We start from the raw sequence: 24822 nt of genomic DNA, 5'->3' as shown, positions 1-24822 counted from the left end.
CTTGCCTGATTCTATCTGATCAATCAAATGCGAGCGCATCTCAACACAAGGCGGCGTCTGCGTGGCTTCTCCGCCGGCCCGGAGTTCATCAGGTTCAAATCAGGCTGCCGGCCAGTGGTAATAAGAATCTGCAGAGCCGGAGCAGTAGCTCCACTTTCCAATTATGAATCCTGGCTTGCAGTTTGTGCAAACTCAGGCGACGACCCCCAACCAGGAGGTGGTGAAAAAGAACCCTGGTGAATCTCTTCTCCCACTCTGAGTGACTCCCTAACCATCGCTCATTTGCTTGCACAACAAAGCCTCGCAACTCGCACGTACAGCCCTTTTAATTTCACCAGACCACCTGTGCGCAGGGCCAACGGTGTCCTCCCAGAGAGAGAGAGAGGAGAGTGACAAAGCGAAGGGCAAAGTGGAGAGAAATGGAAGACGGATAGACGAGGCGGCGTCGGGGGTCGAGATATAAATGGACCGAGCTGACAGGGGAAGAAAAGAAAGACCCATCACGCCGAGCAGTTCACTGCCCACAAAAGGCACAGATGGTTTGCAGGTGCGTGCAGGTGAACGCATGGCAGCCGCGGGCGCGATGCATCACCGACGACAACGGCAGCGGACGCGGTTAATTGCAACACGTCCCAGATAACAAATGCAATGCCGAGGTCGCGCATAAAATAAGGCCTGACGAGGGGCCTAACAAAGAGGGAGCGATAGAGATGAGCCGCAATTATGTCGCCGGTGGCATGATGAGTCGCCGAGCAGCTTCTACAGCTGAGCGTCTCCGCAAATTAGGCACACCGCCCCCTGCTGACGTTAACCAAAGCAGATGAGGGTCATTAGCCCTGGACTGAGGATCGCTGGCCGGGCGATGCCGACGCTAACGAGCCATCGGGTATTTTTTGTGTACGCAACACAAAAGTGCACAAAGCATCAAACAAAAAAAGTGCCGCACCTCTCAGTTTCTGAATCCCCGGCAGTTTACACCGAAAAGGCATCGGATTTACATCATAATGAACCTCTCCCCCTCGAACCCATTCCAGAGTAGACAATCAAACAGAGCGGGCGGCTCAGCCGCCATCAGGCATTCCTTCCACGGCGGTCGGCTGAATCCCGGCGAATGAGCGAAGTCAAACTGTCTCCGTCGCCTTGATTCGGACTTAATGAGCAGCTTTGGATTTCTCTGCCAATCATGCTCCTCCTTAAGACCCTGAATCCTCGGCCGGGGAGGCCGGTACCTGCGCATTTCTTGGGGGCGGGTGGTGAGGGGCGGGTAGGGGGGTAGGGTGGAGGGGAAGGAGAAAAAACGGATCAGAAGTTGAAAGGAGGGGCTGGCAGAATGTTGGAGGGCCACAATTGGCTCATGAGCTCAGGTCTGTTCAGCTGCATTAAGCCCCGGCGAGTTCATTAAGCAGCACTGGAGGCTTGGGGTGGGGATGGTGGGGTGTGGGGCTTGCTGCAGATAGGCTGCCTTGATCAATGTGGATGAATGTTCTGCACCACTGCATGAGGAGCTGCAGGGGAAGCAGTCCGGAGGAGGCTCGGCGAATTAACCGTGTGCATGTACGTGACGGTGTCAAGCAAGAGACGACGGAGGAGAACACCGAGTTTAAAGAGAGCCCGGGGGGGGGGGGATTTGTGTTGTCGAATGTGAACTTGGCCAGAAGGCAAGGGGGGAAAAAATGAAAGAAGCAAAGAGCAATTTCATTCTTCGAGAAGCCGAAAAGTCAAACAAACTCCTCCCCCTCCTTTGTTTCCAGCTACAGTTTCAGCTCCGTCACTGGTGCTGGTGGTGGGATCTGGATCTGCCCCCCCCGCACCAAACCTCACTCTCTCCACCTCCCCATCTGATAAGGAAGAGTTCTGCTGTGCAGACAGCAGAGAACTGCCGATACGAGTCGAAGCGTGTTCATCAACCAGACGACAGGCAGGTGCTGTGATGATGTGCGGTGAGGAACTTCACTCGCTCAGGTATAAAGTCGGAGGCAGACAAAGACGGAGAGAGAGGGAGAGAGAGAGAGAGGGGGGAGGGGGGGAGATGATGGAGGGTGGATGGGGAAAAAAAAAAAAGTGTGTTCAGTCTGTGCAGCTGTCTGCCGGGCTTTATCCCACAGCGTGGCCGTCTCACCAAAATGAATGAGGTTTGCCGGGGCAGCGACGGCTGAAAAGAAGCTCATCTGCAGGTGTCTACGGCAGCGGACGGAAAGCTGCCTCGCCAAATTGAAATGTGTAAATAAATCCAAAGGAGAGAGAGAGAGGATCCTGTGAGTGAGTGTGTGTGTGCGTGCGTGCGTGTGTCTTTGAGTGTGAGTGTTGTTGCTGCTGTGGCATACTTGCATGCGAGGAGAGGAAGCAACTCACAGAGGGAGGTGATGAAGAAGGCCCATTCATCTTCCGTACAACGTGATAGGTGCCAGAAAATCTCAGAGGGAAAAGCCAAGAATGCCGCTTGAATAAATGTCGCTGCCGAGTGGTCTGGCGAAAAAAAGGGAGCGGATGTGAACTCTGTCGGCCCACCAGGCAGCCTCCTTTCAGTGCATAAACATTTTTTTTTATTGGTTCCTTTTAAAGAGTTGACCTGTCAGAAATGTAATTTGCATTTATTTTCCCTCTTTCATGATGTTCAGTTTTAGCTGAAGAAAATAGACAGTTGTTCTCTCTCCTCCCCACACACTGCTGATCTATTCAGTAAAAATGGAAAATGGCACTGGGGGGGGGGGGGGGGGAACGTTGATCAGCCTTTGTGTTTCTGCTTTCTGAAAAACCGAAAATACCCCCACCCGCCTGCGAAGGTTACAGTGGAAGGAATGGAACTAAAGAAGAGAATTGGAGGAACCAAATGTATAGGTCTGCTATCGACCAATCAGATTCTATTTCTCCTCCAGACATCCAGGGTGCGCTTCACTGCACAGGGGAATTAGCCAAAAAAATCTATCTACGTTCTAAAAAATTTGCCTCCTGTTTACAGCACTCATGCTAAACTGCTACAAGCTGTTGGATGCTACAAGTATTTAACGAAAACGAGGTGGAATCAGCATCCCGACTCTTTGTGATGTCACCAAGGGAACTAGCAAGCAACAGAGGCGGAGGTTGCCTCAGAATACGAAACCTTTGCGACGGCACTATTTGAGATTCTTAGACTTAAGGTGCATCCAGCCATGTCTTTGAAAAAGTTAGGCAACGTTTCTATGAGCAACAAAGACACTGTGACAGTGTGTGAAAGGTGGGGGGGAAAAAAGCACGTTCAAAGGGAATGAAATATCAAAAATGCTCGTGAATAATAACACGCTGGAAATCAGAGACATGCTCTGCTAAGGCTGTGCCGTACAGATCGAGACGAGTGGCAGCCAATGAAAGAGCAGGCGTCCAGAAAACTGAGGAATTGTCTTGTGTATCTGTATCTACATATACATCTGTATACGTCTCTATATATATACATATATATTTATAGTATATGTGTGTGTGTGTGTGTGTTGCTGCAGAAACCTGTGGGTGCCCTTTACTTCAAGCCTTGACCGGTATTAAAAGTGAGATTGACTTTGCATAAAATGAATTTATTTACTACGGTTTGTTGGATCAATAAACATCAACAAACAGCAGTAGGTTGTAAAGTTCAGGTTCTCTGGATCAGTGGTGACTTGCGGCTGGGAACTCCACCAGCCGCAGGCGTTTCAAAGCAGGGGGGAACGTTGCAAAGGACCAAAAAAAAAAAAGAAAAAAAAAAAAGAAGACGCAATTATTCAATTCTCCGCCGCGGCATACCTTGACCTGATGAAAAAACCAAATGAATAAATCATGCTCCATTAAATGTCATTAAGCCTGTTAGCTAAATCTAATTTCACCCAAGTTCGGCGCCGCTTTAACAAATTGAATGTAATTGCCCAGAATGCAAATGGGCCGAGATCATGTTTGTGTGAGTGTGAAAACGCGCAAGCAAAGGAGAAAGGGAGAAAACAAAATGAGCCACCGGAGGGAGAAACCTCCGAGCACCGGCATTACAAGCATCCAGAAGTCAGAGGGGCAACAACGCCGGGGAATTGTCAATTGTCAGGGCTTTAAAAACTGATGGTTTCATTTGAGGGAAGAAAGGGAGAAAAAAAGAACACATGGGGGAGGGGAGAATGTAATTACCCGGTGAGAGCCGTGTGGGAGTTGCACTGCTTGATAATTACCCCTCGCAGGCACGCTGAACTTTTCTTTGGTATCTGTTTAGAGCTCGGTTAGAGGAGAGGGCGTCCAGCCGCAGGGGGCAGCGTTGGCGGGACAGAAAGGGGGCGGGGCCAAGGGGAGCGGGGATGAGATAAGAGCCGCCACAGTCTGCGGATACCAACAGGAAATGAAAGAATGGATCACAAGAAGACGCATCCTGGGGAAAGTTATTGGTTTTCAAAGTCGCAAAATACTGGATAAACTCGGGACGTGTGGCATGAAAGTAAATGTTGGATTTTTAAAAAAATAAAATTTGGTGAGAACTGCTCGACTTTTTGAGGAGGAGGCCTCGAAGCCAACGACCTTTCTGAAAATAAACGACCGAAATATTTGATAGGCCGATTTGATTTTTCCCTCCCTGAGGTGTTCTTTTTTTATTGCTGTACAATGGCACGTAGACACCACACGCACACACACCAAAACAGGAAAATCTAATTTGAGAGCCTGACCTTTTGACAGAGTTATGAAGGGACATAAATTTCGGCGAGGGGACCAACAAACAAATGAAAACTAATGTTCAGGCGAGAAAGATCGTGTACGTTTACAGCGACTCGCCCTCTTTGTGCCATGCCCTGCTCTAAAACAAATACCAAAATCTTTTCCTAACTTGCGAAAAATTGAGAATTTGTTTAAGCCGAAAAAAATTATGTAAAAGTACCAACCTCCGCAATAGAGGTATCAAAGTTTGGTTTTTTTGCAACATAAATGGGAAACAATCATTCAGTCCAGACGTGTACATTTTTTTTTTTTTCCGAACGTCATTCAGTTGTCATTTGTTTCCGAAATAAACTAAACAAGAAGCTCCCTGACTCGCCGGAGCAGGCGCCTCCTCCTGCTCTTTGCAACACTCATTTATCTGCTTCATCTGCACGTCGCCTCCCTGGTGCAGCGCGATCGGCTTAACTCCTCTTATCAGCCACATTAATCACGTTAATACACCCTTTCTAATTAATGGCGGATTGCCCACCGCTGCAAATATGAGCGGCGTGAGGTGAGAGGGATCCCTGCCACCCTCCCGCCTCCCCTCCTCACCCCCCGCTGTGCCAACAAATGCACGCGCAAGTAGCGAGTGGCAATCCCGCACGCCGTGGGAGTACACAAAACAACCCTCGTGAGTCTGCTTTTATTTTTTTCCTTTCCATTCGCACGCTTGAAAAATGGAATGCGGCGCCTCCAACTCGGCTGCGTGTGTGTGCGTGCGTGTGTGTCTGTGTGTGTGTTTTTCGCAGTTTTCTTGCAGGATGCCGCTCTATTACGCCAGAGAACCAATTAGCGGCCCCTCACTCTGACACCGCCCCTTCCTTGCTTAACCACCTCCCCCGTCCGGAGCAGCATGCATGTTAATTCAACTCCTTTAACAGCTGCCGCACAGGGTCGGGCCTCCTCATTACAGTCGGAACATGAAGCTGACAACCCTTGTGGGGGCGAAGCGGCGTGCAAAAAGTCCCGCCCACCCAGCAGCCAGAGTGCCACCACTTCTTCTACTTCTTCACCCTCTCCCTCCGTCTTCATGCATCCAGGCCCTGAAATCTAATCGGCAGCGAGGCGGACTTGTGCGACGTTAGAAGAAAACAATCCGAGAGGGTCCCTTCCAAATTGTTTGGACAGTTATTGTTTTGTTCCCCCCTGTAATCGCTCCAAAGTAACGATAGAATGCATTTATTCCCCTTTTATTGTAAGATCTACCGAGTCCGACATGTATTTTAAAGGCCGGCAGAGCGCACAGACTGTGATAAAAGATGCAATCACGAGTCTCCGGACAATCAGCAGCGGCGTTTCCAGCAAATTTAATACGTTTGTTTTTTCCTTTACTGGCAAAAGGGGAGAAAGACTCTCGCCCAAATCCTGGAGATTTTAAAGAGAAAACAGCAGACGGCAGCGATCAAGCTGCGCTCATAAGCAAGGCCCCATGCAGACTGGAGTCACATGCAACATCAGCAGAAAGACTGCAAGAGGGAGACCAGGGCGAGGAAAACACAGCAGAGGCAACAACGACAGACTGGGTTAAAAGTGAAATTTGAAAAGTCTGCAGAAAGATGTTGAATTTATTGAAAACTTTAACCAAATAACGTTGGTAGGGTCGTGAAACAGAAGTTTCCCGGAGCGTCACTTCCTGTTCTGTTCATTTTCAAGACTTGGAAGTCACCGTGTATCGGAAAAACTCTGCACAATATAGCTTCAATATTTCACATCTTTAACGTGTGAAATATACACAGCCAACAATGGCTGTGTGGAATCTAAGTGGCAGACTAGAAGAACATTCCAGTCAAGAAGCTGCTCTGACTGACCTTTATTTAATACAGTAACATGTCTGTCACCGTCGGTTTCTGCAGGCCCAGCGGAAAATCCAAAATTTTACTTCCTACTCACACAATACTCAAACACAAACAATCTCCAGTCCAGAAATTCTCAGGGGGCAACAGGGCTGCAAATTAAGAGACCTGTATTTACTTATTTGCATGTCAGTTTGCATGACTCTGAACAAGGAGCTCGTGGCCTCGTCCAGGGAGCCGAGAGGACGGTGCTTCCTTCCACACTGCTTCCTGTTTATCATACACAACATGTCTTCAAACGCCTCCAGACTGTAACGGCAACCTCACACCGACACACACACACGTACACGCACACTCACACACCTGCAATAACCACCACGTCAGTCCACCCAAGGACACTGGCCATGTCAGCTCTGATTAAGCCGACGCTCGGCCCTGCAGATTTGTGGCAGGGCAGCGAGTCTGCTAATAAATGGCCGCGGGCCCCTCGGAGCCGAGGCCCCGGCCGACCCCAAACAGATGCCGGCTGGTTTTTTTTGCCTGCCAGTTGTGTCCGCCCCGACCCCTCCGCCTTTCGAGCCGGCCAGCGAGCATCATGAGCGATGGCGGCGGTCCAAGGCGGAAGGTTCCGCCGCCGCAGGCGCAGGTGTAGACATCATTAGCATCCAATAAGATGAGAGCTCGGCCCATGTGGGCATGTGGGGGAAGGCGAGGGCAAAGTGATATTGATGGAGGCCCGCTTCGCCAAGCGGATATGGATATAAATGTGGCCCTTTTGCACGGCGTTCACGTTTTATTAATATTCACTAAAAAAGCTCCGACAGCGAGCACAAAAGAGGGAGGGGGAGAGAGACAGAGTCCGTTAGCGGCGGCCGCTGAGCTCCGACAGCCTCCATCTGTTTGCGTTTTTTATTTGTGGCCGTGGTCAACTGCTCCGCGGAGCGCCATCCAACAGACTGCCTGCCCCCCAGCGCCCCTCCTGCCAAGGCAGAGGAAGAGAGTCAATTATGTTTGTATTTGTTTGGAAGTTTTGGAAGATTAGGCCAGCGACAGACACGATCGGCTGCGAATGAATTCGTTGAGGAATCGGAACGGTTTGGCACCCGCTTTCTTTGTGTGTGTGTGTTCCCTTGGCACTGCCACGTAAAACTGGGTGGCAAACAGGGGCATCTGACACAAAAAAAGCAGAGCAGGGGACCAACAGAGTGATGGTAGTGGTGCACACATTTCCAGTCCATTTCCAGGGATGTGTGCAGTCAATCACAACACAAAACGAGACTTGAGTTGTTTCCACTCAGGACACAAGGTTGCAGCTTCGTCCTGAGCACCTGGATGGTGTTTGCGTGCCGAGCAACCGCATCCCATGGCAGCGGTGGCCGCAGCGGCGGCGGCTCCTCAGGGGGGTGAAGTTTTATCAGAACACGAATCCAGCCGGCAGGTAAATCTACCCGCCTCGGGGGCCAAACCATGTTTGGCAAGGTCGATGTTCGTTTTCCCGATCCACATGAATGGACCCCTGGTGAGACGCTCAGAATGCTCCCATCGGCTGTGTGAGTCAGTGGAGAGGCGGAGTTCCCTCGTAATCTCTTTCATCACTGCTGCTGCCGGATTGGAGAGAGTGCACGGTGGATTTAGGAGCGCGCTCCGTCCACCTGGACCCACTCGTGCCCTTTGAGCCAAGGAGTCGACGTGGCCGATCTAAGCCCCTTGTTCCCTCCTTCCATTGCCGAGGTTTTAGGGTCCTTCCTGTTTCTCCAGCACGTAGCCTGGCCTGGATCGAGAGCTGCTGTTCAGTGAGGGCCACTAAAGCCTAAAAATGACCTTGTAGTGAAGTGGTGTTGGGAGAAAATAACCTCCAGTTTCATGTCCAGGCTGTTATAGCCCAGGGATTTTTATTTTTCATATTGTGCTGGAGGGAGGTTTTTGGAGGCTTTGTGGGCTCGGGGTGTTGTTCGCTCTGGCACGCAGCGTGCAAAATCTCTTTTGGAAAATTGCTCACAGCGGGTGTGTGATTATCAGCTCATAGCAAAAGAAAAAGAAAAACATCATGTGATGTGATGAGGCATCTCCGACACCAGCGGGTCAGTCGCCTTTGGTTCGCGCGGCAAAATCCGACAAGACGATCAGATGTGAGTGAGACTGCACGTTATCGCCGTCTTCCACATGTGGCAGTGCTGTCAGAGTGTCGATGGCAGCCTCCAACCAGCGACTAGCAAGACAAATAAAAAAAGTACCAGAGCTGGTCTATCGCTGGGGCTCAGTCCCGAATAAAACACTTCTGGCACTGAACAGTCAGAGCTGAAGCCAGGTGCAGAGGTCTTGTTGTACACGCCGTCCAAATGTTTTAATGACTATTTTATTTTGGCATCTGCCTTTCTCCGGGTTACAATAAGCTGGGTTACAATGGCATGAGAGCGCACTGCAGTCGCCTCAATCAGATGAAATTACGCAGATAATTTAGTTCAATCATTTAACCTAGGAAATGAAACTAATTTTCTGCAAGTATAGCAGTTGTTTGATTCATTTGTTATCTAACAAACCCAGAGAAGTGTGAGCACTGATTTACAGTAGATTAGAATTTAGTGTTTTAAGGCTGCTTTTTGCCCAAATCACCTCCTTCAGAGAACATTACTGGGTCGACTACTCGTAAATTAACATGATTAAATATTTAAATGAAGCTTAGTCAGCACTTAAAATACTTTGGCCTATCAGGACAATTTAAAGGCCCAGTGAGGAGGACTTAGTGGCCTCTAATTGTGGGAACCCATTTTACAAGTTATGGTATTGTAATCCTGTCCTGTCTGATCTTATATTTCAAATATAATCTGTAATGCTAGGCTTAAAATATGTACTCAGAATACAGTATAAATAGAATATATATGTGTTTAAAAAAAAAAAGAATTATCTATATATATATATGTATATATATATATATATATCTATATATATATATATATATATGTCTATATATATATATATATATATATATAGACATATATATATATATGTATATATGTATATATATATATATATATATATATATATGTATATATATATATATATATATATATATATATATATATATATATATATATATATGTATATATATATATACATATATATATATATATTTCATATTTAACTTCATTCCTGCAGATCCCTTTAAACGTTGCCCAGAGAGACTTTAGCAAGTATTACACCACCGAGGGTGATCGCTGCAAGTCAGGTCTATCACTATTAAACAGACAGAAGTTTGAAAAAGAACTGCTGTTCAACTAATAAGTGAAGCACTTTGAGAAGCTCGAACATTGCACATGTGTGCGCTGTGCGTCTGAGGGGCAGCGATATTTCACGTACTTTCTTCCCTCTCCTGCTGTATTTTCCTTCTCATTACGCCGCGTGAATAGACTGTGCAGACATCTTTTCTGTCATCTCTAGTGCATCAGCAGCAGCAACATGCTGGGCCCGAGTCTGGCACGAGCCCCCTCGGTTCACGGCCAGGTCGCAACGCAGACCTCATTAGCCAGCCATGATCACCGGTGGCCTCACATCAAGGATGCATATGGATGCGGCGTGAGTCAACTCGTGGCCCGCTCTCCCAGCGACTGCACGCAGGGGTTCACCGAGTAACGAGCGAGCGTGACTCATGCCTGGGCCGCCTGTAGCAGAGCAACACCGTGACCGGGGCTGTTCTCAACACTTTCAAATCCCTCGCGCTATCGTGCTACCAAGCCATTGAAAATATGATGCAACTCAAATCAAATATTGACCTAAAATGTGTATCTTTGCAGTCATCTTTCAACTGGTTCATCAGTTGTTGTTTTTTTTTACTTCAGCAAGACATAGCTGTAGGTATGTGGTACCTACAGCTAAGTCTTGCTGAAGTTTAACAAAAGCAGCAGTAGCAGTGTATGAGGGTTTTGGAGGTTTTCTGACAATTTCTTTTTCCCCGTTGTGATTGGAGGTTGCCTGACTGGCAGGCTGGCAGGAGGAAGGAGGAAATCTAGATGCTGGGATGCTGATGTTCACATTAGGAGATCCCCCCCTCCACAGGGGAGGAGATGTCTTCACGGCAACAACACCTTCTCCCAACATGACTGATGGTGCTGCTCGTACCTCCTGCCGCAGCAGCCAAATAACGGTCGACCAGGGGCCTGCAGACGCGGCTCTTTGCATTTTTCCACCTCTGTTTCTCTTCTCCCTTTTGTCCCTCGTTTGTTTCTCCCCCCCTCCAGGTGCAAAGAAACCAGCGGTCGTCACGGATTGCTGCACAGCGAGCGGCAAACCGCGGGGTAGCTGGCCTCCAACTGCCGAAGATGGACAGTCATTCTGAATCTGCCCAGGAGTTGCCTTTAGAACCGCCTTCTGGTTCAAGGCAAGAAGGCAGAATTTTTACATTCCAGTTCTTTTTAGAACTGCTCGGTCAAAATCAAGAGCGGGAGAACCTGTTCCACACCACCACTACTGGCTGCCAACAAGCTGCAAAGTCCACTGCAGCAGATGCAAGAACTCTTTTCCCTCCGACTCAGGGCCAGGCGTATGTTTTTATCCCATGGATGAAAAGGTTATCAGCAGCCATCCAGTCTGTGGCCTCCAGTGAGGGTGGAGTGGAAAGAGGAGCCGTCTGGCCACAGGTGTGAGTGCTGCCGATAAGCGCGGGGAAGGAGCGGAGAGGGGGAGGCGACGGGGCGAGAGGCGGGTCGGAGGGTTGCGTGGAGATACGGCGGGTCCGCCGAGATCCGCCACTGACCTTCATTGAGAGCGGTGTGTGCACATGGAGCTCTCGCAAGGAGGGAGACAAAAAGATGTGCGGTGGCTTGCTTGAGCCGCAAAGGCTGTGGTTTTGTAAAGGCTGCCTGGATAAAAGCTATCAGGAAAGGGGATGGATTACTGATTCAAATTATATTATTTGTGTCCGTGCAAAAATATGTAGGTCACACATTTCTGGATTATTATGGCATAAATCTCTCATCAGTCTATTAAACAAAGACAAATCTTTCAAAGTAAACAACAAAGACAAATATCATATCATGGAATATCATGGAAATATCACGTATCAACTTTGCCCCATAATTTCGTTACATTTGCTTCTTCCTGAATCAACTGTTCTCATCTTGGATATACTGGAAATATTTCTGTATATGTCTTTACCCTGCTGGTCAACTTGCTGGTTAGCAGAACTGACCGTTGCATTGTGGGAGGTGTAGTGTTCAATTTCAAGACAGACCAAACGAGACAGGAGTCCCGACCAAAGCAGAGGAGGTGCCGGTCGACTGGAAAAAGCACTTATTGTGCGACTGCGAGGAAGCGTTTACTTCCCTCCGCTCTCGCAAAGTGAAAACATGGCCGAGGCTCGGGACGCGGCCAGCCAATCCCTGGGCTCGCAGGCTCACTTGCAGTGTGCATAGCTGCTCCATTAATAACTAATAGGTGGAACATTAGGAGGGAAATGGTGAGCATGTCTTGAGGGCTTACATTAGCCAGGGCGTAGAGCATCTCCTTATCAGCGCGGGACAAGAGGGCGAAGATAGCGGCGCCGTCATCCTCTCTCTGACTTTATTCCTCCATTAAGTCCCCGCGGAGGAAATTTTCCGAGTGCGACTGAAAGGACGGCGGAACGACTCGGGATGCATGCGGCGCACATGTGCAGATATTAAATCATGCAGCAGCAAGGATGGGGGACAGGGGAGGAGGGGACCAGTAAGTCACGGTTCGCATGTTCACTTTTGCCGGCTTCGCCATGTGCACGTGGCGCCACTCCGCTTCCATGGACACGTGCGAGCATTAATGATTCATCGGCGGCGCAGCCCTTCTGAAATGATCCGAGTAGGTTGTGGTTTGTCACTTAAATATTAATTGTTTGCTTCCCAACCGGCAGATATGATCAGAGCCTGTTTACGCGCCGCTCTCCACAGCGCTGCCTGATTACATGCAGGCCGAAATACATTAGCACTCGAGCGGGCGGTGCACACGTTGAACAAGTGTGGCCTCGGCAAAAAGAAAAGCCAATTTAAAAAGAAAGAGGGAAAGAAAGACAAAGCGCGGCTGTAATTTCCAACCCTCGACACTTGATTCTCCGTCGACGCTGAACTTGACTCGATGGCGTCCATTTAAAGGTAACTTAAAGGCTCCGAGCTGAGTGCTAACAGCGGGGGTTAAGGATGTCACGGAGAGCTACAGTCAAACAGACGTAATTAAGCGCATATTTGCGATGCCATCATGTTTCATTTACACAACCGGGACGAGTTCAGGAGCGTCTCATTTGCATTCGCTTTAGGGCTGCAACGATTCTTCGAGTAACTCGAGTACATCGATTACAAAAAATAATCGGGGATTTTTTTTTTATCTGCCTCGAAGCGTCGTTTAATCAAATTTCAAGCGCACGTTTCGTCAGGGACTCTTTAGTGTGACGCACCGTGCCTCCGTCACATGCCATGCGCCCCTGGAAAGCGGGAGAAGACGAAAGCACTGCGGTCTTTCGTCAACTTGTGAGAGAGGTATTTTGGTGCCTGCGAGCCGAGCCGACAGAATGGCAGAGGCCGAGAGCGACAATAATCAAAATGAACAAACGCTGCAGCGTTCCAAGAGACGAAAGCAGTCAAGGGTTTGGGAGCACTTTAAACTAAAAATTCAGAACAAAAAAAAAAGAGGAAACATCCGATTGACGGACGACCCGAGACAACTTAAATTCATTATAAAATATGTGAACGTCGCGTTAGTCCACGAAACATTGTTGTTAGGAATTATGACTCACGCCAAGAAGTGGTGGAAAGTTACTACTGTATGCTCCGTAAAATAAGTTGCATCTGTCAAAAAAAAATTAGTCATGAAGAGGGAAAAAAATATATTCCATACGTTGTGAGTGTGTATATTTGCCATTAACAGATTACCATATCATTACCATATTGCCATATCACACGCCTATTAATTTTTGTTTGCAGTGTATTGGGTCAGTAATGCTTATTGTATGGTTAAGACATTTAACCTAAAAAATGACTTACTTTTATTTATTTATACTTTCACCTCTTTTTCAGTAAACCGTCACAGCCTATAATGGACAGGTTGATTCTGTGTGTCTCAGGAAAGTTTAAGTTATTAATAATAATAATTAAGTCATTTTTTTGATTTCATTTTATTTCTTTTGACTGAAACCGTTCACTGAACTGATATAAAATGTCATTTTTTCTTAAAAAGCAAACAAATTGCTTGTTTTTATTATGTGATCAGTCTTATTTTCTATTGTATACTTATAATTGGGCTTTAATCAAGCAAACATATATTTTATCCGATTAATCGATGAAACATTCGATAGAATAATCCATTACCAAAATATTCGATAGCTGCAGCCCTAATTTGCTTGCCTAAAAACGACTGCGACGAGGCTTCGGTCAACACTTTTTCTGTTACGCAGAGCAGATTGGGGGAGGGCAGCTATAGTTTGGTTTTTTTTCTCGTCTTTTTTTCTGGTAGGCAACGTGTGTAATTATCATAATAACTAATGATGATTCATGGGTTGTTTCCCAGAGATCAGTGGTGCACAAAGATTGTTTTCTAAATGGGAAGTGAGGGTGGGGGGGGGGCAGTCGGGGGGTGGAGGCATCGCCGCTGCCCACTCAACTGGATTGTGCCCTGTGTTTTGTTTTTTTACAACACTTACTGTAAACAAAACATGACCAAGTGCACTCGCGCACGTACGAACGTACGGAGAGAGAGAGAGAGAGAGAGAGAGAGAGAGAGAGAGAGAGAGAGAGAAGCGAGGTGCTCTTCTGTATCTCGGGCTAATTTCAGACTCAAGCTACGCAAACATCATTAATCAAGCAGACTAAGATTAGTCGGCGCAAAGCTCCCCTACCTGTTTATTATAATTAAATCGATGTGCGTTCCTTCGCCGGCGTGCACGCCGTGTACCATGTGAGAGACCGGCACTGCCTACCTGCAAAAAGAGGCAACGCGGTCGAGGAGGGAAACCCACGAGAGAGCCGGAGAAGGCACGAAAGAAGAAGCGGCCTGACGGGGAAATGGCGGTGCAGGAGTCTCGGTGTGGGCAGCAGTGGAAACACGTTGAGGCTCCTGCACCAGACAGGTGCCTTTCCTCGTACTTCACTCACTGGATCGCGCCTGCGGCGTCGGCGCCGATGGGGGTCAACGAGGAAAGAGTCTGTTCCGGCTGGGTTCAGGCGGCGCGACCTGCCGATTCACCGTCTCCAGTTTTCAGACGGCAGGGAGACTGTAGCAGACCGTCCAAAGAACCGGAACAGAAAATAACTCCGGACTCTCCAGAGTAAAGCAAAGAAAAACTCTACAGGGTTACTTCTACAGGGCGCGTGAATGCTTTACTTTATGAATGTCGTCCGCTCTCCCTGTCTTCTTTTTTTTCCTCTTTCACGTCGTGTCTGGGGTCCCACTGCTAGAAAAACAAAGCCGTACAATGGACACTTTGCACTGCGTGTGCTCGCTGAGTCCCTAAAACTTTTCTTGTGTGCGCATAATGCGACACAGAAATGGCCCATAAAGGGGAGAGTAACACTGGGAGACTGTGGTTTACGACTGGAGTGGATGGGACAGTGGAGCAGGGATGGGGTGGATGACAATGTGTCGGGGCTGGTATAAACACGTCAGCACGTACAGAAAAACCAGCGGCGGCTATAAAAGTTTGTTTTTATCCGGGGAGGAAACACTTTGGTGCTATAAAAGATTTTCTTTCTCTTCTATTTGAGAGTTTTAACTGCCATTACTGAACATTTTCACACGCCGTCGAGCCGCCTTAGCATCCAAACCCGAAAATTTGAGCTTTTTAATAACCGTCAACCTGGAGGGGGCAAAGCGCGACAATCCAGCTACGGATGTATCAATATGGAGAATAACCAACGTTCCGGCTATAAAATGAAAGTGCAGACGCTAAACTCTCATACGTCGATATATATTGCTTGTTCTTACACACACACACACACACACACACACACACACACAGCAAGAGCGCGTTGAACATTCAGCAAAACAGAAGAGGAGATCAGATTAGGGAGATCCTCATCGAGCGGCCCAACCCCTCTGAGGAAAATGCTGTGTTGAGGAGTGCTTGAAAGAAAGCACAAACAGATAAAGTGTTAGCACAGGAGGTAGGGACTCCAGCACAGTTCAAACTGAGAAGGTTATATTCGCCCTTGACCTCTGGGTCATACTGGCTGATATCACACACCATGAGAGCGGTGGCGCTCTTCAAAAGAAATGAATGAATGCAACACTTTGTTGCAGACACAAGTAGGACTGAAAAGTCAAGGGATCGAAGAAGGAGGACAGTTTTTGAATATTTACATATTTGAATGTGATTGAAGAGAAGGCGAGGCTGCCCGGTTATTACTTCAGAGACTCGACATCCTGTCTGAACGGCTGTGGGACTAAGGCCCCGTTTACACGGAGACGGCAATTATTGACACCAACAATTGTCGGAAATGGACACTCGACAAGGCAAGGCTTTCTAAAGCTCTGCATGGGAACCACGAGTGTCTCTGAAGACCGCGGTCGCGGTCCCCTACCCACAGAAGGAATCAAAAATAACTGCAATTTACAACAGGGTTTTTTACGCTTACACTCACTTTCCTATTTTTTCGCCCTACCCCCAGTCAGGTGCCGGTTCAATTCAAATTCAATCTACTGAGAGAAAACAGCAACGGTGCTGTGGTAACGGCTCCCCCGAGGACGGCCGAGAGGCCTCGCAGGAGAACTCGCTCTGCGCTTTCAATTAAATACAGCCAAGCGGAGCCGCGCGCCGCTGCAGATTCCAAGCCGTGAGCTACGGCACGGCAGCCCCCTCGGCTCAGGTGGAGAGCCAGACCGTAATCAAGAGGCCGGAGCTCCGGCCAGAAAACACCAAAAAAAAAAAAAAAAGACAGCAGGCTTTGGCGAGAGCTCTAGTCTGGGCGAGCGGAAATCAACGCGGCAGCGGAGTTGATCACACGCTGCTACCAGAGGTGCCGATGATGAGTCATACGTCCTGCCTGCAGCTCTTTGCGGAGGTCTGCTCTGCTCTGAGGTCAAGGCAGGTCGCGAGGTCAACGGCCGTGTTGCACAACAATCAAGATAACGTTTTTGGCTTCTTTGCGCTTTTTTTTAAGCTTTCACCACTGCACAGTCGCTACCATGATGATGATGACGATGACGATGACGATGATGATGATGATGATGATGATGATGTTGGGTGATGCTGACTTCTCAGGGCGGATGACGTAAGGCAACCGCCGCACTCCACTGTGACCTTGGTTAATAATCGTGTAATAATCATTCTAGAAAAAAGGCACAAACTGAAGCGACTGATTGCATAAGAGCCCTCAAAGTTCTGTGAGTGGGGATTTACTTCCTGCATGGCAGTAAGAAGCGCTGGTTCAAGAACACACACCCACCCAAAGGGAGTGGCGGGGATGTCAAGGAGGAAGTGGGCGGGAACCTGGAGAAAATCATGACACATTGTCTGGAGAGCACTGCAGAGAGAGGGAGGGAGTGTGAGAGACAAATTGAGAGAGCGGCGGCTCTGATTCCATAACGGGTGGCGCACCAACAAGTTGCTGAGGGTGGCGGAAGCACCATGGCAACAGGAAGGGAGAGTGATAAAGAGAGTGAGTGTGAGAGAGAGAGAGAGAGCGGGGCAGCGGTTCAAGGACGGCAGAAGAAAGGAAGTTCTCTTGGTGCGGAGGCGGCTACTTGTTGAGCCCCGAGCAAAAGTCAAACATTTCTAATTTCCACTACATATCCATGAATCGCCTGAGTAAACAATGAACAGGTGGAGATGATTGATGAAGAAAGTGACTTGAGTGGTGCCCAACTGAACCCAAATATCAGGGGCAAGGCAAGGCCAGTTTATTTGTATAGCGCAATTCAACACGAGGTCACTCAAAGTGCTTTATAAACATTAAAAGCAGCAAAACAGTAATAAAATACAATAAAATAAAAATAACTGTGGTGAGTAATTAGGATTTGAATCTACGAGTACGCTGCAGTGAACAATAATGTTTTCAGCCCTGATTTAAAGATGCTGCCAGTTTGAGCAGACCTCAGATCTTCAGGAAGTTTGTTCCACAGATGAGGAGCATCAGAACTGAATGCTGCCTGACCTTGGTTCAACAAAAGAGTTTGTAAGGAACTAGTAGATCAAGCATATATTTTGGTCCAAGACCATTCAGTGCTTTGGAGGCCAGCAGTGAGATTTCAAACTCTGTCCAACACAAATGACACAACACAAAAGGCAACGGCTACCGCCAGGGCAGCGCAGTGACGAAAACCAACGCACCCTCTTCTCCGCCGTCACCTATTGGAGAAACGGCTTGAAGAAACGGCACACAGAGAGAGTACAGGGGTGGGTGGGGGGCAGAGGGGAGTGGGGGAACGGCAGACGGGAGAAGGGAAAACAGAGGGCATCGCCGAGGAGGGAGCCAAAGCAAAGAGACGGCAGATAGAGATCGACGGAGCAGGAGATATGGGGCTGTTTGAAGAAGGCGCTCGCGAGGAGAGATATGAGTGGGGGGGTGGGGAGCGGTGGTGGTGGGGGGGCCGAGGGAGGCGGGATTGAGAGGGATTTGTAGGGATATAAGCCTGAGTATTCCCCATTTAGATACACACACACTTAAGAAGCGAATGGTGGGGGGTGGGGGGTGGGGGGGAGTCATCATTGGGAAGATAGCGAGGCCTCGGCTCTGGAGGTGTTCACAAGCGCGGCTTCACTGTGTGTGTACCACGCTGCGAAAACGTGTGTTTGTGTTGCAGTGTGTGTTGCAGTGTAGTGTGTGTTGCAGTGTGTGTTGCAGTGTGTGTTGCAGTGTGTGTTGCAGTGTGTGTTGCAGTGTAGTGTGTGTTGCAGTGTGTGTTGCAGTGTGTGTATGCAGCGATGGAAATCTTTTCTTTTTTTATTCTGTTTTTCCTCCCTCTCCTCCAACCGACGCTGTGCCTAACACGATCAGCGCTCATTAAGAGCTCTCCAGAGCCCGGCCACCTCACACACACACACACACACACGCACGCACACGTACACACACTCACACACACACAGGCTTCCAAAAAAAGAAAAACCCGCAACCCGGCGAGCGCAGGCGCGGCTTCCTGCCTCCGAGCCGCTTTTGCACCATAAACAAACTGGCAGCGGCTCCGAGCTCTGGCAACGGTGCTCTGACACATGCAATCCAAAGAAATGCCTGCCTGGGAGGAGGGAAAGAAAAATAAAAAATGCTAATAAAACCACGACTTGCTCAACTTTTATTTTCTGCTTATCGTTAAATATCAGCTTGAAAAACGCGCTTTGGCTAAAAAAAAAAAAAAAAAAGTTACTTTTTCCTTTCTACGACTTCTGCTGCGTTATTCACTCTTATCGTTTCCTTTCTCATTTTCAGATTTAATTTGCCTTATTTCGCAATGGGAGTCCTCTGCGGCGCCACCTCCCGTGCACTCTGTCAAACTTTACTGCGCAAAGCCAGTCCGTGCGCGCTGAATCCCACATCAAAATCCCCAGCAGGGAACACGAGCATCCCTCCATAAAAAAATAAAAAAAACCACCCCCGCTTGATTTCTTTAATGCACAGCATCAGGCGCTGCATGTACGTACACACTGCATGTATATGTACATCCAGTGCATATGAAACCTGTCAGGAATAAAGTCATTTAGCTTCATTTCACTGGGGGGGACGGTTGCCATTTTTTATCCTAATGCTAAAGTATGATGGGGTCGGGGGGCTGGGGGAGGTTGCGGGGGGTCATGTGCTCGCATCTCATGTGTACAGACAAGCTTGATAATGTGCCGCGACAAGCTAATCCATTACACCGGGGGGACGTCACAGCTGATGCAGCGCCGCAATCTGTAAACCGCAGGAGGCGACAGAGCGGGTCCGCAGTGCGCAGGTAGCGCCCAGAAATATATATATATATATATATATATTTGATTATTATTGTTTTTGTCTTTGCACCGGGGTATTAAGGGAGAGACACTCAGGAGTGGGGTGTGGTGATGGGGGGGCGGGGGGGGCGGAGCGGGTGCGGCCTTTTGTTGGGCTCCAATGGATTCCTCCATACAAACACGCGAGCGGATGGCGCCGCTGATGGATAGCAGCCATTGTGATGGTAAAGTCGCTCTATTGCCGTCGGCCGGCCGGCGATTAATCTCAGTCAAGTTTAACGGGCGCCATTGTGCGAAATTCCCCATTAAGCCGCCGCCGCCGCCGCCGCCGCCGCCACCTTGAACACAATGGAAGGTGTCGGCGGAGACGGCGGCGGCCTTCCCGGCCCGCTCCGAGGAGAATTGGATGTTTCGCAGCAGGGGACGGACAGGGTGGAGGGAGTGGAGCGGGTGGGGGGGGCAGGTGGGGGGGAAGCGCTGTTGGGCAGGCGGAGGATCTCATTTGCGATTGTGTGTTTTGGATGGGGACGGTGGATTGTGTCCAGGTGCGGGTCAGAGTTAAGAGACCTCATTTTCTCGCCGCGACCCGTCGAGTTAAGCGACGTCGGCCGGCGACCCCCCACCTCCCCCCTGCCCCCCACCTCCCACTCCCCAGAACACCTCACCGCCCCGACAACCGCCCCCCACCACCCCTCCAGATTGAGAGGCAGCGACGACAGACGGAGACGATCGGAGTCGGGCAAAAGAAGGAAAGAAAGGAAAAGTCACTTTTGTCCTCCTTTTATCCGCCTCGCCCCCCCCCCCCCCCCCCAACCCCCCGCCGCCCCTCCCGCGCCCTGCATCACCCGGCAGAGGCGACACAGAAGACAGACACGCACAGCTGCGCTCTGCCGCCCACCCGTCTGTTGAAAGCGAGTGACTTTTCCTCAGACTCGGATTCTGACACTCGGCAGCCAGTTTTTTCCCGCCGGAATCCTGAGTGAGACAGATAAAGCCGCGTGAACTCGGAAGAGCCGGGAGTCTTTGATTCCCTGTGTTTTTTCACTTGTTTTTTTTTTTTTTTCTCCCTTTCCTGGCAGACGCTTTTAGCCACTCGCCTCGCCTCGCCTCGCCTCGCCTCGCCTCGCCTCTGCGCAGAAACCCACACTGTCTCCAGCCTTTGATTTGATTGTATCACTGTCACGTCGTGAGTGAGTGGGAGCGGCGTCTGCACGAACGATCTCGTAGCAGCATTTTGGCTCGGCGGCGAGGACGTCGGGTTTGAAAGTCCTCGACGCGACGCGTTTCAAAATTGAATTGCAGAGGAGGAACAAGGGGAACATCCCAGATCGTTTCACCGCAGGGCGAAAAGAAACCAAATCCGTCTCTGACTTCTCAGGAGAAAGGAGGTGATTAAACCCCGTCATCAAATCTCACAGCTGCTTTTGGTTTTTGGGTTTTTTTGAGTTCGCAGGAAGCAGCCGGAGAGCTAAGAGCTCAGATTACAATCAGACGATGGCCCCGCCCCTTTCCACCTGATCCGCTGTAAGAGGCTGTTAAACCCAGACGGCCCGCCTTGTCCAAACTGGTGTGGAGTAAATAAGAGGCCTTTTATCTATCGGTGGCGGCTGGACTGGATAAACATGAAAGCCGGCTTATCAAACCCCCCGAAAGGTGAGAAGTTAAAAAGGGGCCCTAATCTGATTTGGCAGCCGGCCGCTCGCAGTCTCCGCCTCCTTGGCGACCGCCGCTCGGCCGAAACAGAGGCAGGCGGCTTTGAATCAAGAGTTGAAAAGCTCCGTCCGCCGTCCTCGCGCGTCACCGAGAAGGAGGCGGCCGCTCAGATAAGATTCACCCGGCGAGGTGTAACAGCGTGTCAAGGTCAATCAAGGTTGAAATTTCCTTTGAGCGCCTCAAATGAGGCGAAGCTGGGCAGCGAGGCCGAGTCACAACACTGTTTCCCTGGCGTGTCATCAAAGCGGAAATGAAATCTTCACAGATTGAGTCTTTGCCACTTGATCAACTTTCCCCTTCACGTCTTTTCTTCCGCTCAAACGCTCAAGGGCAAATCCGGTGCCGGGCCCCCTGCGACGGCAGAAACAGCAGAACCAGGAGAGGCAAAGAGTGAAATTCCGTCCCTAATGGTTACATCAATGGGGAAGTCTCGACAGGCCTCAGTCAGGCCTCGGTTTTGAGCGAATTATCCCTTTATCATCGCAGAAAGTGGCCGTGCCAGCTCCCGCCTGCAGTGGAGCACCGACACCACAGCCGAGTTCTGCTGCTTAATGTTGCAGAGTGACTGGCAAACACACACACACACACACACACACACACACACACACACACACACACACACACACACACACACGAACACACTCACTTCTCTCGCTACTGCAGAGGATGATGACATTGAGAGACACCCGCAGCAGCCCCCCCCCCCCCCCCGGGGCCTCCGGCTCCGAGTGTGTGCAAGGCGACAACAACACACACGCAGGTCGTAACTCTGCCTGGCTGACGGCAGGCCCCGGGATTGGCCTGGGGATTGGCCCCGCCCACCCGCTCCCACCCCTCCTCATCCTCGTCCCGTCGGACTCGTAAATCGCCTGAATGTCGTCCCTGCCACGAAAGCCACCAAGGCGACACGTGCGGTCACACGCACGCACACACTCAAGCATACAGATCCGACATGCTAATGCCTTCGCCCCCCCCCCCCCCCCCCCCACATGCAGCATGAAGTAAGGCTGATGATTAGAACAAAAAAAATGAAATAAATGTAAAACTCTCTAATCAAAGGCAGAGAGGAGATTTGTTTGGACTGGTGGGCCGCGGCTGCAGGGAGTTTCTGATGTACTGGAGGGGCCGAGTTATTAGCGCTTTGAAAAGAAATCAGGACTCGCACGGCGGCGGCAACTCGTGAGGGGAGTGAGGGCGAAGCTCATTAGGCCGCCGCGGGTGAGGGACTGGCAAGTGAAAATAAAAATAAAAATAAAAAACACGAGAGAGGGAGAGAGGGAGGGAGAGAGAGAGAGGGAGAGAGAGAAAGAGAGGCAGGAATGAAAAAAAAATGTGTGAGATTTTTACCCACCGGTGCTCATTTCGGATGAAGCATCTCCACGTCGGCAGCTTTTATTCTGTCAAGCTTCATTCACAGCTGCGGAGCGCACACACACGCGCACACGCGCACACACACACACACACACACACATACGCTGTCTCTCCTTCCTGTCGGAGCCGCCAGCAGCCGGCGTTCAGCCACAGAGTCACTTTAGTGTCGGACGAGGGGAACACAGTCGGATCCCATAACAGCCATTACTTTATACATCACTCTTGCTCCGGTGCCGCCGGACGGAAAATAGACTGCCAGGTTGCAAACAGCTGCAGCGGCAGAGGCAGCTTCCTCTCGAATCTACTAGAGAGGTGAAAATGTTTTTAGAAAAGCAAGTGACTGGATGCTGGATTGGATGGAAACCCTCTGGAAGGATGTCAATAATTAAAGGCCCCATGTTACACCAATAGCAGATCTAAGTTTGTTATGTTACGTCCTGCTAAGGCTGACGCTTCATTTGACCTTACGACATAATTGGGAGGGGACAAAAAAGAAGGCAGAGCCAACCACCTGGCTGGTGGTGTTGCCACGCACCCTGATAGTGCCCTTTGTGACATCACAACTGGCGAAGGGGCTGTAGCTCACGCTGGCTGATAGACGAGGAAGAAGCCAAAGACGGACTTTCACTCATTTGTCTGCAATTCAGCTCTTGATCGCTGTCGGAGAAACTGAAGCGCTAACTAGCGCTAACTAGCGCTAACGCTAACTGCTTTGAGAAGTTGTGAAGCCTGAACGGAGAAGCTCCGGGCTTCAGCCAAGGACGAAGAACGCTCGCTGGCACATCACGTTCTTAATCGTCCCATTGCTCATCGCCCTGAGAGACTTATGACTTTCCCCTTTTCCGAAATGTCTGACAGAGGCCCATTAACAATTAGGAAATGTTCCCCGCCGCTACCTCCGATGACACGTCGGAGACAAAGCGATGGGCGTGCCACGCTGCAGGTGTTCGACTGGAATCAGATTTTTGCATTAGGACGTTACTAAACCATGAGCTCTTGATATGCATACATGCCTGAGAGCTCATCAGCCATGAGTGACATTCATTATGCATTCCTAGCGAAGCGTTGCCATATAAATAATGTTATTAAAAGAAATAAGTTGTAAAGAAAAAAAAAAAAACTGCTGGGAACCTGGCGTGGCCTAATCATGTCAAGCACTTTGAAGCTTTTACTGCCAAATGAAGTGCGGAGATGTTTATGCAAAGGCGAGTCGAATTCAATAAGTGCATTTCAAACGGGCGGAGATCCATATAGCGCAGACGAGACAGACATGAAAACATGAGAAATGACTGGCGGCGGCGGCGCGAGTCGCCTCCTTTCTTGTCTTACATGTTTATTAGCAACGCTACCTGACAGCCTTCAGCCGCCCTGTAATTTATTCACGTCACGGTTGGGCTTGCCAGAATAAATTACAGTCTTAATGACGTTGTTAGCTTTCAATGGCATTTTTTTTTTAAAGTTTGAGGGGGGCTCAAACATATTCATTCAGGTTTGACTGTGTCAAGAATCTCCCGTCGAGCCGCGCGTCCCAATTGGCCGCCTTTCAAAAACGCTGAGGTCGGCGACATCGCATACAAAAATGGCCTTTCACGCGCCGCAAATAGAAATCACAGAGCGACTTTAAATTCCCAACTCGCCCAAAGACTTTAAGGTTGGGCCGAGAGAAGAGAAACAATAACGTCAACGGTTCACGGAAAGCGTGAAAGGCTTCCGTTTTAGAATCCGCGGCCCCCTCCTCCCTTCTCCCCCCGGCTTCATCCCGACACGGAGCGTCGCCTCGTCCCTCTATGCAAACACGCTCTTTGATGTCCGACCGGCGGAAGGCGGCGCCGTCTTGGAACAAAAACAACACGCAGGCAGACGATCGGAGGGCCCGGGAGACGACCGAGGAACCCAGGTGGGGAAAATATATAGAGATAGAAGGGATGAGTTCAGTGACCTTTGAAAAGGCCGGCGATGACTATGACAATGAGGAGTAGAGTATCTGCACGAGTTGTATAAAATCGCTGCAGAACACAGAAACAGCCACTGGGGTTTTGTTTGCCGACGATACACAATTTAATATTTGCAAGAAGGGCGGGTCCTCTAACAAGTTACATGGTGTCATGTATGGTGTCACAATATTGTGTCGCAATATACACCGCCAGTGAGAAGTATGTACACTGATTTAATGGTTTTTCCTTCATTTTCATGACTATTTACATTGTAGATCGTCGCTCAAGGCATCAAAACTATGAATGAACACATGTGGAATATGTATTAAACAAAAAAGTGTGAAGTAACTCAAACAAGTTTTATATTTTAGATGATCTGGAATAGCCACCCTTCATATAAAATACATATAACATAACATTTTGAGGTATTTAACTTTATTTTTTCATTGGCCACATT

This window comes from Nelusetta ayraudi, unplaced genomic scaffold (genome assembly GCF_046127955.1).
Source record: "Nelusetta ayraudi isolate G7.1 ecotype Tasmania unplaced genomic scaffold, CSIRO-AGI_Nayr_v1 ptg000027l, whole genome shotgun sequence".
NCBI lineage: Eukaryota > Metazoa > Chordata > Actinopteri > Tetraodontiformes > Monacanthidae > Nelusetta > Nelusetta ayraudi.
The sequence above is the reverse complement of the archived record's forward strand: the minus strand, read 5'-3'. Positions refer to the sequence as shown.